At 48.7% G+C, this 22,223-nt stretch overlaps 1 long non-coding RNA gene across 1 annotated transcript in view; it reads left to right on the top strand.

Moving 5' to 3' along the window:
- The window catches only part of LOC132217896 (uncharacterized), an 86,399-nt gene extending 69,357 nt beyond the window's left edge, over positions 1 to 17,042 (top strand). The window contains exon 2 of the long non-coding RNA XR_009449032.1: positions 16,388 to 17,042. This is a non-coding gene — a long non-coding RNA (uncharacterized LOC132217896). The remainder of the gene's footprint in view (positions 1 to 16,387) is intronic.
- The last annotated feature ends 5,181 nt before the right edge of the window (positions 17,043 to 22,223 follow it).

The raw sequence follows: 22,223 nt of genomic DNA, 5'->3' as shown, positions 1-22,223 counted from the left end.
TTCTATATCTCTCCCTCTCCTTTCCTTTCTGAAATCAATAAAAGTATATTCTTTAAAAAAACTGCAAAGATAACAAGAAAGCAGTTCTGACCACTGGGCTGATGACTACCCGACAGAAAGAACGTGGTTTAGACTTGGCATCACTGCGCTGTGTGACCTGCACGGACAGAAACGCCTTCCTCCCGCGGGGCAGCCCCTCCCTCACCCGCCTGTCCTCACCAGAGCCGCGCTGGGATTGGGCCTGAATCAGATGGCTCCAACCGCTCTTCGTATTGATCCCAATCAATGCTGCTCCTCACTCTGACAGGCCTGGTATTTTTCGGTTCTTGTCTGCTGACCAGCTCCCCCCTAGTCTGGGACGGGCTCTCCTGGGGCGGGATGAATCTGCCTTGCTCAGTCTGGCACGAAGGGGCCACGGCAGCGGAGACGGCCAGCGCAGGGGAGGTGCCCTCGGGCACCACCGTGGAGCCCAGAACCAGGGCAGGGGGCCCAGGGAGCAGACTGCCCGGAATGTGCCAGGCTGGGCTGGAGGCGGTGGAGGGCCCCAGGCGGGAGGCACCCCAGGAGAGGGCAGAGCCGCGCTGACTCAGGCAGGGAACCACCGGGAAGGCCGCCCCGCCAGCAGCCCCATCGCTGGGACCGGATCCACCGTCCAGGCACCGGCAGCCGCGCCGCCTGCGGACAGGGCGCCGGCTCTCTGACTCCAAGTCCCAGGAACTGAGCTGGAGGGCCCCTGCCCGCTCCATGTTTAAGCCTGCCTGGCACCTCGGGGGAGGGGGGCAGCCACCGCTCGGTCGCCCTTCGGCTGCTGTGTGGGGAGGGGGCCTGGGGGGGACTGTGTCGTCCCCTCCCAGCACTGACGGGCGCACCCGCGGAGCCTCCGCAGCGGGACTCCCTTCCCAGGCGCCCGCCGGCCGCGTCCTGTCCTCCCCTGCTCCTCTCCGGGGCGCTCTTCCCACTGACCGGGGGCCCTGGGGGGACCAGGGGTCCTGTCGGGGTTCTGCTCCGAGGCCTCTGATGGGCGGCCGGGTGGACAGCTCCCGCTCCCTGCGCAGGTCCCGGCCCGCGGAAGCCGCTGCGAGGCCGGGACTAGCTCCGGTGGGAGCGGCTCACACGGAGGGAGGAGGCGCCCCGCCCCGGGCATCCGCGCCCCCCGCCCCGCCCTCCCCCGCCCGGCGCCCAGGGCCCCGCAGAGCCGGGTGGGTGTCCCGCAGGCTCGGCCCTGGAGGGGACTCGGCCCGCCTGTGCCCAGCGCATCTAGAGCTGGAGCTGCTGCGGGACCAAGACAGGCCTGCATGTCCTACTTTTTAAATTGTAGCGCCCTCAGGAGAAACATTGGATTAAATAACAATTAAATTTTAAATTAAGTGAACTTGATCACAATGATCTACGTTTAATTCCTTCTTATGAGCCACGCCCGGCGGAGGAGCGAGCTCTGTGGGTGGACGCGGCGGCCACCGCCCTCCCTCCTCCAGGAGCCTCTCCTCCTGGTGTGACCGTGACCGCGCTGAGCGTCCCAGGAAAGGCCGTCAGTGTGGGACCTTCCTGGGCGCTGGGCACGCTGGAGAGCCCGCAGCTTCAGAGGGGGGGGGGGGCAGGAGGAGAGGAGAGAGCCGGTGGGACAGCCTCGCAGAGTCGCGGGGGGCTTGGTGCGACAGGGGGCGGGCAGACCACATGGGGCTGCAGGTCCTGCCTAAGCCTCTAGACCAGCGGTTCTCAACCTGTGGGTCGCGACCCCTTTGGGGGTCGAACGACCCTTTCACAGGGGTCGCCTAAGACCATCGGAAAATATATAATTGCATATTGTTTTTGTGATTAATCACTATGCTTTAATTATGTTTCATTTGTAACAATGAAACTGGGGGTCACCACAACATGAGGATCTGTATTAAAGGGTCGGGCGTTAGGAAAGTTGAGAACCGCTGGTCTAGACGTTCTCTTCAGCGCAAGGGGTGTCATTGGAGGCCTTGAAGGCGGGAGAGACGCCACCGCGGAGAGCCCTGCCCGGCCCACCCGCCCGCCAGCGGCCTCTGCCATCGGCTCTGAAGTCCGACAGCCTGGATGGGACTCCGTCCCCCTTGACAGTGTCCCAGCGCCTCTCTGAGGTGTTTCCTCATCTGCGAATCGAAGGTGCTACCTCGGATCTTACAGGATAACAGGAGGTTCTAGTAAGACCCCAGCACGAAGGCCCATCGTAGGCCAGCACACAGCAGGTGTGCAGCTAGTAAACCCTCCTCTCTGGTCCCTGTCCTCCAGCACCTCCTGACCGGCCCAGCGCAGAGAGAAGGATGAGCATCAGGGTCAGAGTTCTTTCTTCCTCAGCTGCCTTTAAGCCAAAACTTCACTCTCTGTGGCCTCATAAGCCCTGGCATCGGTGTCTTCCTGGGCCCACATGCCCCCGGCTGCTGTGCAGGTGGCGACCGGCCTGCCTGTCTTGGGGTCCGGAGCAGAGCCATCTGGCCCCTCTGTCACTGGCACCTTGAGTAGGAGTCCTGTTTCTTCCAGGTCCCAGTTCTATTGGCTATGAAATGGCCCCCCAGCCCCCAGCCCCCCTCCGAGACTGATCCCAGTGAGTCTTCGTGAGAACAACTTGGTGAGGGGGGAGGGCCCGAGCCAGGGTCACCAGGACGTCTCCCCTTTCCACCTTGCAAACGTGAAAATAAAGGGCATTTGTTCAAAGCGAGAGGCAACAAGCATTTATTTGAGATCGGGAAGAGCAGCTTCGGGGAGGCTCTGGCCCAGGAGGAGGCCCTGGTGCTCTGGCACAGGGCAGGTGTTTGTGAGAAAGGGAGGGGACAGCGCCACGGAGGGAGTGTCTGTGGTGCGGGTCACACGCACAGTGATGCTGGTCTAAGTGATGCTCTCCCTGCAGCCGGGCAGTCATCAGCCCACTGGTCAGAACTGCTTCCTTGTTCTCTTCCCAGTTTTGGGGAAACAAGGTTCTCGGGCCCAGTCAGTCCAAAGAAGCGTTTGCCCCATTCTCGAACCAGCCGCGGCCTGAGCATCGGAGGGCAGGCCGCTCCTCTGGCCCGGCAGCTCCACCTCCCTTTTCAAGTGGTTCCGTTTATATTCTTTACAATCTCGTGTTCATTCTGGCCTTTCTGCTAGGAATTCCCTCAGAATTCTTGGTCACAAGCAACAGAAGTGACTGTCCTCCCAGGTGACGGGGTTTCCCGGCTCAGTCTCAGGGCTCATCGCATGGACAGAACGTTCCAGCTCTGAGGAGGCCGGGGGGAGGGCCTGGCATCTGGCCAGGACTCTGCCGTGGCCCTTGCCCCACATGTTACACTTCAGAGTCCCAGGCGGAGCGGCCTATTGGCCAAACCTGAGTCTGGTTCATTTCGCTTCCACAGTGGGAACCAGGACAGTGTCCACCCAGGATTCCATACGGGAGGCTCCCTCCCGAATGAGAAGGGGTTGGAGCTTGTGCAGCCACCCCACCCAACACACACGTTCACTATACCTCCCTCTCTGCCTGTCAACTCCTACTCATCCCTCAAAACTCATTTTCACCGGCTCTGCCTTTGCAGGGTTCTTCTATTGGTCACTCCTTCTTCAGGGTTCCCACAGCCCCTCCCCCCTCTCCGCCCCAGTCACACCTGCCGCCATGTCCACGTGGAAGTCTGTGTCCTGGACCAGACTCTGCTCCTGGAGGCAGAGGCTGAGCATTAGTTAAGCGGCAGGCACGGTCTCGCACACTCTGTGGTTAACGCATTGCATTTTCACAGCAGGTGTGGGAGCTGGGTCCTATGGCCTCTCCCATTTACACAGGACGGAAGCCAGGCAGAGAGACGCTAGGCAATGTATCCAAATCACAGAGCCTGAGGGGGCAGGACCAGGCTGCCTGGCTCTAGGGCTGGCGAATGAAGGGTGTTTCACCCCCTAGGGACAGCCCATCCAGGGTAGGGTCTGGTCACTGAGCTCATTCCCTCCTCCACCCCTTCCCTCCCCCTGAGTGGGTTAATCAGGCTAAGTTAAAAGCTCCGCATTATTCAAAAAATTTTTAAATTTTATTGTTGACATTATTACAGATGTCCCCCATTTTACCCCCCTTTGCCCACCTCCACTCAGCCCCCGCCCCCCACTGTTGTCTACATCCATGGATTATGCATATATGTTCTTTGGCTAATCTTTTCACCTTTTTCATCCAGTCCCCCCTCCCCCTTCCTGCTAACACAGTGGTTCTCAACCTTCTGGCCCTTTAAATACAGTTCCTCATGTTGTGACCCAACCATAAAATTATTGTCGTTGCTACTTCATAATTGTAATGTTGCTACTGTTATGAATCATAATGTAAATATCTGATATGCAGGATGGTCTTAGGCGACCCCTGTGAAAGGGTCGTTCGACTGCCAAAGGGGTCACGACCCACAGGTTGAGAACCGCTGTTCTAACATTTGTCATTCTGTTTCATTTTGGTTTTATTTTTATTTATTTTTATTTTGTTTTTTTTAGTTAATTTTTTTTATTTTTTAAATTAAATCTTTATTGTTCAGATTATTACATTTGTTCCTCTTTTTTCCCCCCATAACTCCCCTCCACCCAGTTCCCACCCCACCCTCCGCCCTCACTCCCCACCCACTGTCCTCATCCATAGGTGCACGATTATTGTCCAGTCTCTTCCTGCATCCCCCTCACCCCTTTCCCCCCCAAGAATAGTCAGTCCACTCCCTTTCTATGCCCCTGATTCTATTATAATCATCAGTTCATTCTGTTCATCAGATTATTTATTCACTTGATTCTTAGATTCACTTGTTGATAGATGCATGTTTGTTGTTCATAATTTGTATCTTTACCTTTTTCTTCTTCTTCCTCTTCTTAAAGGATACCTTTCAGCATTTCATATAATACTGGTTTGGTGGTGATGAACTCCTTTAGTCTTTTCAGGCAGGCAGGCAGGTGAGCAGTTAGGAGCCAGTGGTCCCAGATCGTGAGAGGAGTGTCGACTGCCGGTTTAGTCCGATCCCTGTGGGATCGGACTAAACCGGCAGGCGGACATCCCCCGAGGGGTCCCAGATTGGAGAGGGTGCAGGCCGGGCTGAGGGACAACCCCCCCTCTGTGCACGAATTTTGTGCACCGGGCTGCTAGTGTTGAATAAGAGTGGGGAGAGCGGACATCCCTGTCGTGTTCCTGATCTTAAAGGAAACGCTTTTAGTTTTTGAGTACGATGTTAGCTGTAGGTTTGCCATATATGGCCTTTATTATGTTGAGGTATGATCCCTCTACTCCCACTTTGCTGAGAGGTTTTTTAAAAATCATAAACAGGTGCTGGATTTTTAAAAAAATATATTTTATTGATTTTTTACAGAGAGGAAAGGAGAAGGATAGAGAGTTAGAAACATCAATGAGAGAGAAACACCGATCAGCTGCCTCCTGCACACCCCCCACTGGGGATATGCCCACAACCAAGGTACATGCCCTTGACCAGAATCGAACCTGGGACCCTTCAGTCCGCAGGCAAACGCTCTATCCACTGAGCCAAACAGGTTAGGGCAGGTGCTGGATTTTATCAAATGATTTTTCTGCATCTATTGATGTGATCATGTGATTTTTGTCTCTCAATTTGTTTATGTAATGTATCACATTTATTGATTTGTGAATATTGTACCAGCCTTGCATCCCTGGAATAAATTCCACTTGGTTATGTTGTATGATCTTTCTAATATATTGCTGGATGCGGTTTGCTAATATGTTGAGGATTTTAGCATCTATGTTCATCAGGAATATTGGCCTTTAATTTTATTCTTTGTAGTGTCTTTATCTGGTTTTGGAAGAAACTTTGGATAATTCTAGCCTCATAAGAAGAACTTTGAAGTGTTCCTTACTCTTGAATTTTTTGGAACAGAGGAGGGCAGGTGTTAGTTCTTCTTTGAATGTTTGGGAAAACTCCCCTGTGAAGCCATCTAGTCCAGGACTTTCATTTGCTGGGAGTTTTATTTTTTATTTTTATTACAGCTTCTATTTCATTAGTTGTTATTGGCCTATCCAGACTTTCTGATTCTTCTTGATCCAGTTTTGGAAGATTGAATGTTTCTAGGAATTTTTCCATTTCTCCCAGGTTGTCCAATTTGTTGGCACATAGTTGTTTGTAGTATTTTCTTACAATCCTTTGTATTTTCTTGGTGTTAGTTGTTACTTCTCTGCTTTCATTTCTGATTTTATTTATTTGGGTCCTCTCTTTTTGTTTCTTGATGAGTCTGGTTAAAGGTCCACCAGTTTTGTTTATCTTTTGAAAGAACCAGCTTTTTGTTTTATTGATATTTTGTATTTTTTTGTAGTCTCTATGCCATTTATTTTTGCTCTGATTTTTATCATTCTCTTCCTCCTACTTACTCTGGGCTTTTCTTGTTGTTCTTTTTCTTTTGTAATTTAAATTCTTTATTGTTTAAAGTATTACATAAGTCTCCCCCCCCCATTGACCACTCCCCAACTGCCCCCACCTCCCAACACATGCCCTTACCCCTACCACCTCCCATCTGTGTCCATTGGTTATGCTCATATGCATGCATACAAGTCTTTTGGTTGATCTCTTACCCCCTCACTGCCCGCCTTCTCACATAGGTTGGACAGTCTATTTGATGCTTCTATGGCTCTGGTTCTATTTTTGTTCATCAGCTTATGTTGTTCATTATCTTCCACAAATGAGTAAGATCATGTGATATTTATCTTTCTCTGACTGGGTTATTTCACTTAGCACAATGCTCTCCAGTTCCATCCATGTTGTTGCAAATGCTAAGAATTCCTTCTTTTTTATAGCAGCGTAATATTCCATTGTGTAGATGTACCACAGTTTTCTGCTGATAGGCACTTAGGCTGTTTCCAAATCTTAGCTATTGTAAATTGTGCTGCTATGAACATAGGGGTGCATATATCCTTTCTGATTGGTGTTTCTGGTTTCTTGGGATATATTTCTAGAAGTGGGATCACAGGGTCAAATGGGAGTTCCATTTTTAGTTTTTTGAGGAAACTCCATACTGTCTTCCATAGTGGCTGCACCAGTCTGCATTCCCACCAGCAGTGCAGGAGGGTTCCTTTTTCCTCACTCCTCACCAGCACTTGTCGTTTGTTGATTTGTTGATGATAGCCATTCTGACAGGTGTGAGATGGTACCTCATTGTTGTTTTGATTTGCATCTCTCGGATGATTAGTGACTTTGAGCATGTTTTCATATGTCTCTTGGCTTTCTGAATGTCCTCTTTTGAAAGGTGTCTATTTAGGTCCTTTGCCCATTTTTTGATTGGATTGTTTACCTTCCTTTTGTTGAGTGGTATGAGTGCCCTATAAATGTTGGAGATTAAACCCTTATCAGTGATAACATTGGCAAATATGTTCTCCCATGTAGTGGGCTTTCTTTTTGTTTTGTTGATGGTTTCTTTTGCTGTGCAGAAGCTTTTTATTTTGATGTAGTCCCATTTGTTCATTTTCTCTTTAGTTTCCAATGCCCTAGGATCTGTATCGGTGAAGAAATGCTTCGGCATATGTCTGAGATTTTGTTGCCTCTGGATTCTTCTAGTATTTTCATGGTTTCCCGTCGTATATTTAAGTCCTTCATCCATTTTGAGTTTATCCTTGTGTATGGTGTAAGTTGGTGGCCCAGTCTCATCTTCTTGCATGTATCTGTCCAATTTTCCCAACACCATTCATTGAAGAGACTATCCTGACTCCATTGCACGTTGCTGCCTCCCCCGTCAAAGATTAATTGAGCATATTGGTTCGCGCCGATCTCTGGGCTCTCCATTCTATTCCACCGATCTGTATGTCTGTTCTTGTGCCAGTACCAGGCAGTCCTGAGAACAGTGGCCCTGCAATACAGCTTGATATCTGGCATTGAGATCCCTCCTACCTCGTTCTTTCTCAGGATCGCTGCAGCTATTCGGGGTCTTTTTTTTATTCCGGATGAATTTTTGGAGAGTTCGTTCCAAGCCTGTGAAATATGCTGTTGGTATTTTAATGGGAAGTGCGTTGAATTTATAGATTGCTTTGGGTAGTATGGACATTTTAATGATGTTGATTCTACCAATCCAAGAACATGGTATGTTCTTCCATCTGTTTATGTCTTCCTCTATCTCTTTTTTCAATGTCCTGTAGTTTTCTGAGTAGAGGTCTATTACCTCTTTAGTTTATTCCTAGGTAGCTTAATTTTTCTGGTGCAATGGTAAATGGGATTGTTTTTTTAGTCTCTCTATCTGCAAGTTCACTATTGGTGTATAGAAATGCCATAGATTTCTTGGTGTTAATTTTGTATCCTGCTACATTGCCGAATTCTTTTATTAAGTCTAATAGTTTTTTGATGGAGTCTTTAGGGTTTTTTATGTATAATATCATGTCATCTGCAAATAATGACAGTTTTACTTCTTCTTTTCCAATTTGGATGCCTTTTATTTCTTCTTCTTGTCTAATTGCAATGGCTAATACTTCCAGTACTATGTCGAACAGGAGTGGTGAGAGTGGGCATCCCTGTCTTGTTCCTGTTGTTAGGGGAAATGGTGTTAGTTTTTGTCCATTGAGTATGATGTTGGCTGTGGGTTTGTCATATATGGCTTTTATTATGTTGAGGTATGATCCTTCTATTCCCACCTTGCTGAGAGTTTTTATCAAAAATGGGTGTTGCATTTCGTCAAACGCTTTTTCTGCATCAATTGATATGACTATGTGGTTTTTTTCTTTCAATTTGTTTATGTGATGTATCATGTTTATTGATTTTCAGATATTGTACCATCCTTGCATCCCTGAGATAAATCCTACTTGGTAGTGGTGTATGATCTTTCTGATGTACTGCTGGATCCGATTTGCTAAGATTTTATTGAGGATTTTGGCATCTATGTTCATGTAATTCTCTTTCATTGTGTTGTCTTTACCTGGTTTTGGTATTAGGGTGATGCTGGCTTCATAGAATGAGCTTGGAAATGTTCCTTCCTCTTGAATTTTTTGTAGTAGTCTGAGGAGGATAGGTTTTAGTTCTTCCTTGAATGTTTGGTAAAACTCCCCTGTGAAGCCATCTGGCCCGGGCTTTTGTTTGCTGGAAGCTTTTTGATGACTGCTTCAATTTCTTCCATAGTTATTGGCCTGTTGAGATTTTTGGATTCTTCCTGATTAAGTTTTGGAATGTTGTATTTTTCTAGGAATATGTCCATTTCCTCCAGGTTGTCTAGTTTGTTGGAGTAGAGTTGTCCATAGTATTTTTAACAATCATTTGTATTTCTGTGGGGTCTGCTGTTATTTCGCCTCTATCATTTCTGATTTTGTTTATTTGGGTCCTCTCTCTTTGCTTCTTGGTGAGCCTGGCTAGAGGTTCATCAATCTTATTTATCCTTTCAAAGAACCAGCTCTTGGTTTCTTTGATTTTCTGTATTGTGTTTTTGGTCTCTATGTCATTTATTTCTGCTCTAATCTTTATTATCTCCTTCCTTCTCCTCACTCTGGGCTTTTCTTGTTGCTCTCTTTCTAGTTCTTTGAGATGTAGATTTAGATGATTTACTACCATTTTTTCTTGTTTGTTGAGACAGGCCTGTAGAGCTATAAACTTCCCTCTCAGGACTGCTTTCATTGCGTCCCAAAGGTTTTGGATTGTTGTGTTTTCATTGTCATTAGTTTCCAGGATGTTTTTAATTTCTTCTTTGATCTCATTGGTAGCCCAATCAATATTTAATAACATGCTATTCAGCTTCCAAGTGTTTAAGTATTTTGAGTTGTTTTTATTGTAGTTCATTTCTAATATTATGCCATGGTGGTCAGCGAAGATGCTTTTTATGATTTCAATCTTCTTGAATATGGGGATACTTTGCTTGTGACCCAATATATGGTCTATTTTTGAATATGTGTTATGAGCACTTGAGTAGTATGTATATTCCGTGGCATTGGGGTGAAGTGTTCTGAAGATGTCTATTAAGTCCATCTGATCTAGTGAGTCATTTAGGATTGCTGTATCTTTGCTGATTGTTTGTCTAGAGGATTTATCCACTGATGTCAGTAGTGTATTAAAGTCCCCTACTATGATTGTATTGTTGTCAATCTCTTCCTTGATATCTTCCAGGAGTTTTCTTATGTATTTGGGTGCTCCTGCATTGGGTGCATATATGTTTATCAGGGTTATATCCTCTTGTTGTATTGATCCCTTTAGTATTATGAAGTGGCCTCCCTTTTCTCTTGTTATGGCCTTCACTTTGAGGTCTATTTTGTCCGATATAAGTATTGCTACCTCAGCTTTTTTTTCATTTCCATTTATCTGAAAGATATTTTTCCTTCCCTTCACTTTCAGTCTGTGTGAGTCCCTTCTTCTGAGGTGGGTCTCTTGTAGACAGCAAATATATGGGTTATTTTTTTTTTTTTTATCCATTCAGCCACTCGATGTCTTTTGATTGGACCATTTAGTCCATTTATGTTTAAAGTTATTATTGAAAGGTATGTGTTTGTAGCCATTTCTATTTTTTTGTGGCTGTTTTCTTTCTGAACTTTTTATTTCTTCTTTTTACACCAGTCCCTTTAGCATTTCTTGCATTGCTGGCTTGGTGGTGATAAACTCCCTTAGCCTTTTTTTGTCTGTGAAGCTTCTTATTTCCCCTTCAATTTTGAATGATAGCCTTGCTGGATAGAGTATTCTTGGATTCAGTCCTTTGCTTTGCATCACTTTGTAAATTTCCGTCCATTCTTTTCTGGCCTGATGTGTTTCTGTTGAGAAGTCATTTGATAATCTAATGGGAGATCCCTTGTATGTAACTTTCCATCTCTCTCTTGCAGCCTTTAAGATGCTCTCTTTGTCCTGAACATTTGCCATGGTAATTATGATGTGTCTTGGTGTGGGTCTTTTCGGGTTCACCTTGTTTGGGACTCTCTGTGCTTGTGTGACTTTTTTCTTCCCCACCTCAGGAAAGTTTTCTGATATTATTTCTTCCAATAGGTTTTCTAACCCTTGTTCCTCTTTCTGTTGTTCTGGCAATCCCTATTATTCGTATGTTGTTTCGTTTCATGTTGTCCCATAGCTCCCTTAGGTTCTCCTCCTGTCTTTTAATTTTTTTCTCCAATTGCTGTTCAATTTGGGTGTGTTTTGTTTCCCTGTCTCCTAATTCGCTAATTTGGTCCTCTGCTTCTCCTAGCCTACTGTTGAAACTTTCAATGGTGTTTTTTTATTTCAGCTATATCACTCTTCGTTTCTTCTTGGTTCTTACTTAATTTATTGATTTTTTCATCTGTTTCTTCTTGCTTCTTGCATAAGTTGTTGATTTTTTTCCTCCATCCGGTTTATGCATTCTGGGACCCTTATTGTGAATTCTTTTTCTGTCATGTTGCATGCATCTGTATCACTTAGCTGCTTTTCTGGTGAGTCCTCCTATTCTTTCCTTTGGGGGTTTCTTTGTCTACCCATGTTTGATCTCACCGACATATCTAGATGTTGAGTCATTCAGTGGCTGCTCCCTGGGTGGCAGTGGCTTCTCGGGCTGCGGTTGCTCCTCGGTGGTTGTGGTAGCAGCTGCTCCTCAGTTGGGAGCAGCTCCTGTGGTGGGTGCTGTTCACTGCTGTGGTGGCTCCTCTGGCTGGTGGGGGGAGGCTTCACACACAGCTGCTGTTCCTCAGACAGAGGGTGTGGTGATCAGGAGGCTGCTGTTCCTTGGATGGGGGCGGGCTACACAAGCAGCTGTTACTCCTTCAAATTGTTGCTTTTAATCTCTTAAGCGGCCTCAGGGCAAGGTGTTTGCCAATAGGGTGTGACAACTGTCTTCCCCCCCAGGCAAGGCAGATGTCTCTGTGGCTGTATGAGGGAATGACTGAGCCAAGGAGACTTGGGGTGTCTGCCTTCTGAGCTCTATCACCCGAGTCTGCAGTGCTGGCCTCTGTTCTCACAGCTCCAGTCCTCTTCACCCTCCCTCTGCCAGAGCACAAGGTGGGTGGCTGCACAGGGAATGTTTATGCTTTGACCCTTTAAGAGGGTGCCTGAACTCCCAGCTGCCACTTCCTGGCCGACAGCACCCAACTGCTTTCCCTGCTCTGATCTTTATTATCTCCTTCCTTCTGCTCACTCTGAGCTTTTCTTGTTGCTGTCTTTCTAATTCTTTAAGTTGTAGAGTTAGATAATTTATTACCATTTTCCTTGTGTGTGTGTGTGTGTGTGTGTGTGTGTGTGTGTGTGTGTTTGTGTGTTTTGAGGTAGGCCTGTAGAGCTATGCACTTCCCTCTCAGGACTGCTTTCACTGTGTCCCATAGGTTTTGGATTATTGTGTTTTCATTGTCATTTGTTTTCAGGATGTTTTTAATTTTTTCTTTAATCTATTTGGTAACCCAATCATTGTTTAATAGCATGTTATTCAGTCTCCAAGTGTATGAATTTTTTGATTGTTTTTATTTTAATTGATTTCTAATATTATGCCATTATGGTCTGAGAAGATGCTTGATATGATTTCAATCTTCTTGAATTTGAAGAGTCTTTTCCTGTGACCCAATATGTGGTCTATCTTTGAAAATGTCCATGTACACTTGAGAAAAATGTATATTCTGTAGCTCTGGGGTGAAATATTCTGAAGATGTCAATTAAGTCCATTTGAACTAGTGAGTCATTTAGGATTGCTGTTTCTTTGCTGATTTTTTTTTTTTTGTCTAGAAGATTTATCCAGTGATGTCAGGAGAGTATTAAAGTTCCCCACTATGATCTGTTGATCTCTCCCTTGATATCTTCCAGAAGTTTTTTTTATGTATTTGGGTGCTCCTGTATTGGGTGCGTATGTTTACCAGAGTTATATCTTCTTGTTGTATTAATCACTTTAGTATTATGAAGTGGCCTTCCTTATCCCTTGGTATGGCCTTCACTTTGAGGTCTATTTTGTCCAATAAAAATATTGCTACCACAGCTTTCTTTTCATTTCCATTTGCCTGAAAAATATTTCCCCATCCTTTCACTCTCAGTCTGTGTGCATCCCTTGTTCTGAGGTGGGTCTCTTGTAGACAGCAAATGTATGGGTCATGTTTTCTTATCCATTCAATAACTTGATATCTTTTTTTTTTTTTTTTACAATTTCCATTTTTTTGTTTTATTTTTTAAATTAAATCTTTATTGTTCAGATTATTACAGTTGTTCCTCTTCCCCCCCCCCCTGAGTTTCAGTGTCCCAGTAATCGCTGCCAGTACCTCTGAGAGAAAGCTGACCTCAAGTTCCGACTGATGCCAGACAGTCCAGTTCTCCCAGTATGAGTCTGGGTCCCCAGCGACTTGCCTGGAACTGGAGTTTGGAGTTCGGAGCCGTCGGGAGCTTGAGACTCCCTCCCGACTGAAAAAGACAATCCTGTCCTCAGTTGCCAGCCCTTTCCATGTGCGCCTCTGTACCTTTGCACTTTACTTCCGCACCTCCTCTGAGTGTCAGTGTGCTTTTCTCTTTCCTCCTAGTTGTAGAATTTCCACTTAGCCAGCCTTCCTGTGGTTCTGGATGATGTCTGTTTTGTCTTTTAGTTGTATTTTTGAAGTGGTTGTGTGAGGCAGCAATTTCTGGGGTTTACCTATGCCGCCATCTTTGTTTCTCCTCACAATTTCCATTTTTATTTCACTACATATAAAAATATAAGTTCTTGTAAGTTACAATTTTGTAGATAGTTTACTTATTCACTTGAAAGCTACTTGCTTATTTCCCCTGAGAAGACTAATAATAAGCCTCATTATTCCTAAAATAAAAGAATCAATTGAATACAATATGGCTGCTGATAAAAATTCCATTTTTGCAAATGCATTTAGCTAAAAACAGAAAATCATACTTTCTGTCATGTTCCAATGATCCAGGGTCATGTAACTAGACTTAGTTACCTCCCATTTCAATAGAAAATGATTAGTAATTCCTTCCCATAAGGAATCCTATAATATTAAGTATGTTGGCAAAAAGAATTGGTATGAAGATGTAAGATAGTATTGACAGGAAATTGTAACTTATAATATTGTTTGCAAATGCAGCTATATGTTATGGAAGCTAACTTTACAATTAATATGGCAAAAATGGCATTTATATATTGTTCTCTTCAAAGTTGTCAACAATAGGTGTGTGCTTAATAACAATGACTATGCTTAAACATTGAAAATATTTCCATTATAATTTTATAAGCATTTTTAAGACTAGAAAAAAAGTCTCATTTTTTAAGAACACATTATTTTTTACATGAAACTCATTATGAACAAAACAAAATACTCCTTTCCTACTCCAAATGATCTCTGCACCACGCTTATAACCTCAACATAAAGTTCAATAGAGGTTTACTGGATATGTTGGCTTCAATATCTTTTGATTGGAGCATTTAGTCCATCTGTGTTTAAAGTTATTATTGATAGGTACTTGTTTGTAGCCACTTATATTTTTGGTGCCTGTGTTCCTTCTTCCCCTCCTTTTCTTTGTCCTTCTTACAGCAGTCCATTTAGCATTTCTTGCATTGCTGGCTTGGCAGTGATAAACTCCCTTAGCCCCCTTTTTGTCTTTTAAGCTCCTAATTAACCCTTCAATTTTGAATGATAGCCTTGCTGTATAGAGTATTCTTGGACTCAGTCCCCTGCCATCCCCTTCTGGCCTGATGTGTTTCTGTTGAGAAATCATTTGATAATCTAATGGGAGATCCTTTGTAGGTAACTCTCTGTCTCTTTCTTGCAGTCTTTAAGATTCTCTCTTTATTGTTAACATTTGCCATTGTAATTATGATGCGTCTTGGTGTGGGTTTTTTTTTTGGGTTCATCCTGTTTGAGACTCTCTGTGCTTGGGTGATTTTTTTTTCTTCCCAAATCAGGGAAGTTTTCTGTCATTATTTCTTCCAATAGGTTCTCTAATCCTTGCTGCTCTTCTTGTCCTTCTGGCACCCCTATTATATGTATGTTGCTTCATTTCATGTTGTCCCAAAGCTCCCTTAGGCTCTCCTCCTTCTTTCCAATTTTTTCCTCCAGTTGCTGTTCAGATTGGGCTTGTTTCTCTGCCCTATCTTCTAGCTCACTAATTTGGTCCCACGCTTCTCTTAGTCTCCTGTGGAAGCCTTCCATCATGTTCCTTATTGTAGCTATATCACTTTTGATTTCTTCTTGGTTCTTACATAGGTTGTCGATTTTATCATCCATCAGGTTTATGAACTGTCTGACCATTACTCTGAATTCTTTTTTAGACATATTGATGCTTCCGTTTCATTTAGTTCCTTTTTTTTTTGCGTTTCTTCCTTTACTTTCCGTTGGGGGTTGCTTTTTTGTCTCCCCGTTTCTGCTGTTGCTGAAGGGTCCAGGTCCCAGTTGTGTGGAGCCTGAGCTGTGACGGCAGGCTTGGCTGGAGCATCTCACATACCCACAGTCAGGCGGCCAGTTCTGGTGCCTGGGAGATGCTGCTGCCGCGATCCTGGCAGGGTCCACGCAAGCTGACAGTCAGGGGGGCTGGCTGGGTGCCTGGGAGATGCAGCAACCATGGTGGGCAGGGTCCGCATGCACCAACAGTCAGGCGGCCAGTTCTGGTGCCTGGGAGATGTGCCACTGTGGTGGACGCGGTCCGCGTGCACCAACAGTCAGAGGGCTAGCTTGGGATGCATGGGACCTGTGCTGCCGGGTAGGTAGGCAGGAGGATAACACACTTCAGGACTCACAGTAGCCTGAGACCAGCATGTGTGGAGCCAGTGCCCATGAATCTGCAGCTGTGGTAGCAGGTCTTTGTCCAGATTGGCTGTAGGGGCTTGGTTTTTGTCTGAGGCCAGTCTGGGTGGTGGTGAGTTTGGGCTCCTAGTCATAGCAGCTCTGCCCTTCAAGATGGCGTGGTTTCTGTGCCAGCGCCAACCACCCGGGAGTGATGCAGCGGTAGCGGGGGTTCCCAGCCCATGAGAGCCCAGTCCGCCAGCCTCAGGGAGCATTGCAGAATCTAACTGTCCCTTGCTCTCACACACACACGCTCACACTCACACACACACACTACACCACACGCTCACACATACACTCACACACACATACTACACACAACAAACACACCACCACACGCTCACACACACTCACCACACACCACACACTCACACACACACTCTCTCACACACACACACCACACACACCACCACACTCTCACACATGCACACACATGCACACACACATACCACACCATGCTCTCACACACACAACACACACCACCACACGCTCAGACACACACATGCGCGCACACACACACAAACACACACCACCACACACTCACACACACACACAAACACACACCACCACACGCTCACACACACACACACACACACACACACACACACCACACACATCCACACACTTCCCTTTCGCTCCCTCACTCTCTCACACTCTCTTCCTCACTTCCGTCCTGCCGGCTGCCATCTTCCGAGTCCCCTCTTTTTCTAATTCTTTAAGTTGTAGGGTTAAATAGCTTATTATTAATTTTTCTTATTTTTTGAGGTAGGCCTGTAATGCTATGAACTTCCCTCTCAGGACTGCTTTTGCTGTGTCCCAGAGATTTTGGGTTGTTGTGTGTTCATTTTCATTTGTTTCCAGGAAGTAAAAATATTTCTTCCTTTAGTAACACATTTATTGTTTAATAACATGTTATTTAGTCTCCATGTGTGTGTTTTTAATTCAAAATTTTTTTTGTTAATTCTCACCTGAGGATATATTTTCCATTATTATGATTATTTAGAGAGAGTAGAAGGCAGGGAAGAGGAGGAGAGAGAGAGAGAGAGAAAGATTGATGTGAGAGAGCCACAACGATTGGTTGCCTTTCACATGTGCCCTGATGAGGGCCAGGGATTGAACCTGCAACCAAGGTATGTGCCCTTGACTGGGAATCAAACCTGCAGTTCATGGACTGATGTTCTAACCATGAAACAACACTGGCCAAGGCTTGAATATTTTTATTGTCTTTGATTTATAGTTTTATGCCATTGTTATCCAAGAAAATGCTTGATATGATTTTAATCTTGAATATGTTGAGTTATTTCATGTCCTGACATGTGATCTGTCTTTGAGAATGTTCTATATGCACTTGAAAAAAATGTATATTCTGCCGCTTTGGGATGAAATGTTCTGTAAATATCAATTAAATCAATCTGATCTAGTGTATCATTTAAGGTCTCTATTTCCTTATTGATTTTTTTTTTCCGTCTCGAGGATCTATCCAATGATGACAGTGGGGTGTTAAAGTCCCCTACTATGACTTTAAAATCCTCCAAGAGGTATCTACACTGATAAAAGAGAAACATGCAAATTGGTGTCACTCCACTATGCCCACTAGCCAATCAGGATGAGTATGCAAATTAACCCAACAAAGATGGCAGTTAATTTGCACATGCAGGCGTGGAGCGAAGAGGGAAGACAACTGAAGATTACTGAAGACTGAAGAGGCTTGCTTTCTCTGCTGCAGCCGGAGCGGAGAGCCAAGCCTCACTGCTGCGACCGAGCGAAGGCCTGGGTCCCGGTTGCCGGAGGAAAACCAGGGCCGGCAGCCAGGGGTAGGAAGGCCCATTGCGCGAATCTTTGTGCAACGGGCCTCTAGTTTTATATATATTTAAGTGCTTCTATATTGGGTGCATATATGTTTCCAAGGGTTATATCTTCTTGTTGGATTGTTCCTTTTAGTATTATGTAGTGACCTTCTTTGTCTCTTTTATGGCCTTTGTTTTGAAATCTATTTTGCTACCCCAGCTATTTTTTAAAAATATTTTTATTGATTTCAGAGAGGAAGGGAGCGGGAGAGAGAGACAGACCCATGAGTGATGAGAGAATCGTTGATGCCCCATCGGTGGGGTGACTGGCCCTCCTGCTGGCTGATGTGGGCTCAGCCCTGGCACAGCATGCAGGCTGCGTGTGGTGCAGGCCCGCAGTGTCTCGCTGGGTTCCATGCACAACCTCTGGATCCTCTGAGCTCCGTGCTCCAGGAATGCTTCTTGTGGGCTATATGCACCCCCTGAGGTAGTTGAGACTTGATTGCCATTGGCCCTTTTGTGGGTCAGTGATTCGGTGACTCTAGGGTGAACCTTGAACACCAGGTATGAGGTGCTGTGCAGGGGCTGCCCCCAAAATGGGCTTGCTCCCAGCAGTGCCTGGTGCTGGCAGGACCCCTTGGTTGTGCTGCGTCTGTGGCTCTTTGGGTCCAGCTCTGATGTGGGCTGCAGCGCACCCTTGGTTGGGCTGGGGTGGGGCTAGTACCCTATGGTGGAGGGGGGGGGGCACTTCCTCTCTTGCCCGAGGGCAGCATGGACATGCTTGCCGCCACGTGGCCAGAGCCCAGCTTCCGCCCATCTGGCTCCTGGACAGCCTCCAGTCCCCTCTTTGGGGGACACGGCCCAAAGATATCAGCTGTGCGAGGCCCCCTGTCTCCCTGCACCCCAGCCCCAGTCTGCCCTGCACGGCCTCCGACCTCTCTGAGCCCAGCCCCTGGCCATCCCTCGGAGCCTCTGAGCCCCCAGGAGTGGGAGGCCAGGCAGCGCCAGGTGGGGGCGGGGTGTGCACCGTGCCCGGCGGCGGAGACTGTTCCTCTTTCCCAAGCCGCGCAGTGAGGTCACTGCCTGGGTCTCTGAGAGCCAGGGCCCCGCGGAGCCCCTGCGGGTGCGGCCAGCAGCCCCGCGCAGGACCCGCGTGCAGCCGGCGGACGCCCCCGCGGTCGGAGCGCAGCGCTCTCTGCGCTGGAGCCGCCGCCGAGGGGCGTTTCCCAGGCAGGTCTGTCCCGCTCCGCGCCCGCAGCCCCACCGCCCGCAACCTCGGCTCCTCCTCGCGTCTCTGCGGCTCTGGGGGGCCCGGCTCCAGGGCAGGAGCTGGCGGTCGAGGGCCCAGGTGGCCGGCCTCCGGCAGGCGCCGCCCCTGAGCTCCGCTCCGAACAGGGCTCCGGCCGCACCTCTGGGCTCCGGGCGGGGCGTCCGCCGAGGGCTCAGCGGGAAGCGGCGGCCCTGGGAGCGTCTCCCGCGGACCCGACGAGGTGGAAGGAAAGGACGCACTCAGGGCGGCGGCGCCGATGGCAGAACCGACGGGGGAGGCGGGCGCCCTCGCCACGGGAGGTAGAAGCGCCGCCCGAGCTGCCCTGGCCGGTGGCTCTCCCCGCGGGATGGGCCGCGGGCTCCCGGGGACGCCCGCCCGCGGAGCACACACACGGGGCGCGGGCTCCCATCTCGCTTTCCTGGGGGCGAGTCTCAGGATCGCTCGCGTTCAACCCCCTCACCCCCCATCCCCCCGTTTGCCGCGGGGAGCACCCGGGCGGCGGTGCCAGGAGAACCGTCGGGACCGCAGGCCCCCGCGTCAGGCTTCCTGGCCAGAGGCGGCCTCAGCCAGTGACCCCCACCTCCTCGCAGGGACACGCCCGACCTGGGCCACCTCGCCCTCGCAGCTCCCCAGCTCCCCGGAGAGTCTGGGTGCCCCACGCCAGCCTCCCTCCCTCTGACTCAGCCACCTGGCATTGGGCCCGGCCCGCATGGGGACCTGCATCCTCGGGCCACGCCTGCAGGATTCACTCAGCAGCCCAACCCCAGGCCCCGCATCCGCTCCCGCGGCCTGGCTGTGCGGGGCTGGAGACCCTTCTCTGCTGCTGCCAGTTCCCACCCAAACACGGAGGACAGATCCCCATAAAGCGGGGGCAGAGCGCCCTTACAGAGAGAATGGCCCTAACGCGGGGGCAGAGCGCCCTTACGGAGAGAATGGCCCTAACCCGGGGGCAGAGCGCCCTTACAGAGAGAATGGCCCTAACGCGGGGGCAGAGCGCCCTTACGGAGAGAATGGCCCTAACGCGGGGGCAGAGCGCCCTTACGGAGAGAATGGCCCTAACGCGGGGGCAGAGCGCCCTTACAGAGAGAATGGCCCTAACCCGGGGGCAGAGCGCCCTTACGGAGAGAATGGCCCTAACGCGGGGGCAGAGCGCCCTTACAGAGAGAATGGCCCTGACCCGGGGGCAGAGCGCCCTTACGGAGAGAATGGCCCTAACGCGGGGGCAGAGCGCCCTTACGGAGAGAATGGCCCTAACGCGGGGGCAGAGCGCCCTTACGGAGAGAATGGCCCTAACCCGGGGGCAGAGCGCCCTTACGGAGAGAATGGCCCTAACGCGGGGGCAGAGCGCCCTTACAGAGAGAATGGCCCTGACCCGGGGGCAGAGCGCCCTTACGGAGAGAATGGCCCTAACGCGGGGGCAGAGCGCCCTTACAGAGAGAATGGCCCTGACCCGGGGGCAGAGCGCCCTTACGGAGAGAATGGCCCTAACGCGGGGGCAGAGCGCCCTTACGGAGAGAATGGCCCTAACGCGGGGGCAGAGCGCCCTTACGGAGAGAATGGCCCTAACGCGGGGGCAGAGCGCCCTTACGGAGAGAATGGCCCTAACGCGGGGGCAGAGCGCCCTTACGGAGAGAATGGCCCTAACGCGGGGGCAGAGCGCCCTTACGGAGAGAATGGCCCTAACGCGGGGGCAGAGCGCCCTTACGGAGAGAATGGCCCTGACCCGGGGGCAGAGCGCCCTTACGGAGAGAATGGCCCTAACGCGGGGGCAGAGCGCCCTTACAGAGAGAATGGCCCTAACCCGGGGGCAGAGCGCCCTTACAGAGAGAATGGCCGTGGTTTAGGAGAACGTGCTGAGGGTGCTGTGGGAGCAGCAGGGCCTCCTGGAGCTGCAGGAAGAGGCAGACCGTGTCCCGTGTCCCGATCCTTGTTCTTTGTCCCGTGTCCGTGTTCCATGTCCATGTTACATATCCGTGTTCCGTGTCTGTGTCCTGTGTCTGTGTTCTGTATCCATGTCCCGTGTCCGTGTTCCATATCCGTGTCCTGTGTCCATGTTCCATATTTGTGTTCCGTCTCCGTGTTCCGTATCCGTGTCCCGTGTCCATGTTCCTATTTGTGTTCCATATCCATGTCCCATGTCCATGTTCCTATTTGTGTTCTGTATCCATGTTTCGCATCCCATGTCCCGTGTTCTGTGTCCCGCGTCCGTGTTCCGTATTTGTGTTCCATGTCTGTGTCCCATGTCCTGTGCCCATGTCTCATTTTTTGTACCTGTGTTCCATGTCCCATGTCCCGTGTCCAGTGTCTGTGTCTTGTGTCCCATGTCCCATGTCCCATGTCTGTGTCCCGTGTCCAGTGTCCCATGTCCGTGTCCCATGTCCCATGTCTGGGAGGCGCTGCCTGCAGAGAGGAGACCCTTGCCATACACCCCAGGCTCCTCCATTTCTCAGTCCAAGTGAGACCCACAGGGCCAGGGAGGGTCGCACATGGAGGAGAAGGGGCTGTGTCCACGGAGCCAGCCAGGCCGTGAGGACAGACAGAGGCCAGGGCGGGGAGCAGGGGCTTCCAGGGACCATCAGCCTCCTGAGGATTCCCAGGGAAGCTTCGAGAAAGCCAGATTTCCCTCGGAAGGGGTCAAGGCATTTTAATTTAAAATATTAATGGGTGTCACATGAGGCTGATAATTGGGTTCCATTCATTCTTCATATGTTTGCAAAACTGGAATCATGTCAGACATGCATCCTTGTTCCACACGCATTAAGTCTGAGGCGATCTACCCGATAATCGCTATTTTGATGACTGCTTACCATTCAGTTGTCATCATGTGCCACCCTTCACCAGGCGTCCCCTCTCGCTGGATGTGGCCTCTGACCCTGAGTTTTCACTCCAGTAACTCATCCTGGATGGCCTCGGTGAGCAGGCAGCATGGGGCGCTTTGGGTGTGAGAGGACCCCCGCAGGATTCCAAGAGGAGAAGCGGGACCCAGTGAGCCCATCTGCCTGCGCAGCCACACAGCTTCCTGGCTTGGTTGTGCCATCAGCTGTCCACCTGCAGGGCCTGAGAGAAACCTTTGCCCACAGGAAAGGTGGGCTACTTTGACTTAATCTTTTAAAAAATATATTTTTATTGATTTCAGAGAGGGAGGGAGAGAGAGAGAGGAACATCAATGATGAGAGAGAATCATTGATCAGCTGCATGCCCCACACTGGGGATCAAGCCTGCAACCCAGGCATTGAACCATGACCTTCTGGTTCATAGATCGATTCTCAACCACTGAACCACACCGGCTGGGCTTGTCTTAATTTGTAACATGCTGGGTGTTCACCGTAGAAATTTTAGAAGATATTGAGCAATTTAAAAAGAAAACATCTATAATTCCATGTGCCAGAATTATTTATGACCAGCATTTTTTAAAACTTATTTTTATTGATATATAACTGACATATAACATTGTGTAAGTTTAAGGTGTATAACTAGTATTTTGACTTATATCCTTTCGATCTTGTGGACTCGTTCACAACATTGGCGTCAGCTCTGAGGCTGT

Source organism: Myotis daubentonii, chromosome 16, assembly GCF_963259705.1.
Source record: "Myotis daubentonii chromosome 16, mMyoDau2.1, whole genome shotgun sequence".
NCBI lineage: Eukaryota > Metazoa > Chordata > Mammalia > Chiroptera > Vespertilionidae > Myotis > Myotis daubentonii.
This window is presented reverse-complemented; position numbering and strand designations above follow the sequence as displayed.